This window comes from Apium graveolens, chromosome 5 (assembly GCF_009905375.1).
Source record: "Apium graveolens cultivar Ventura chromosome 5, ASM990537v1, whole genome shotgun sequence".
Classification (NCBI taxonomy): Eukaryota; Viridiplantae; Streptophyta; class Magnoliopsida; order Apiales; family Apiaceae; genus Apium; species Apium graveolens.
In genome coordinates this window covers 284,605,077-284,605,757 of record NC_133651.1, presented here as the reverse complement: position 1 = coordinate 284,605,757, position 681 = coordinate 284,605,077, and positions in this window count along the sequence as shown.

The window sequence follows — 681 nt, the reverse complement described above, 5'->3', positions numbered from 1 at the left end:
TCCAACCTAGAGAGATGGTCAGCTACTTGATTCTCAGTACCTTTTCTATCTTTGATCTCTAACTTAAATTCCTGAACTAAAAGCACCCAACGAATGAGTCTCGGCTTCGAATCCTTCTTAGAAACCAGATAGCGAATAGCTGCATGATCAGTGAATACTGTTACTTTCGTACCAAGCAGATAAGATCGAAATTTCTCAAAGCCAAAGACTATAGCCAAAAGCTCCTTCTCAGTAGTGGTGTAGTTCAATTGGGCCCCATTTAAAGTCTTACTCGCATAGTAGACCACATGGAAGAGATTTTTCTTGCGCTGTCCCAGAACTGCACCTACCGCATAGTCACTCGCATCACACATCATCTCAAACGGTTCTGTCCAATCTGGTGCTGTAATAACTGGTGCCGTGATCAAACTCTCCTTGAGAGTCTCGAATGCTGCCAAACATTCATCATCAAATTTAAAAGGCACATCTTTCTCAAGTAAATTGCACAACGGCTTAGATATCTTTGAAAAGTCCTTGATGAATCGCCGATAAAAACCCGCATGACCGAGAAAACTACGGATTCCTTTCACCGAATTAGGTGGGGGAAGATTTTCAATGACTCCCACCTTGGCCTTGTCCACCTCCAGACCTTTTCTAGAGACCTTATGCCCAAGGATAATGCCTTCACGCACCATAAAATGA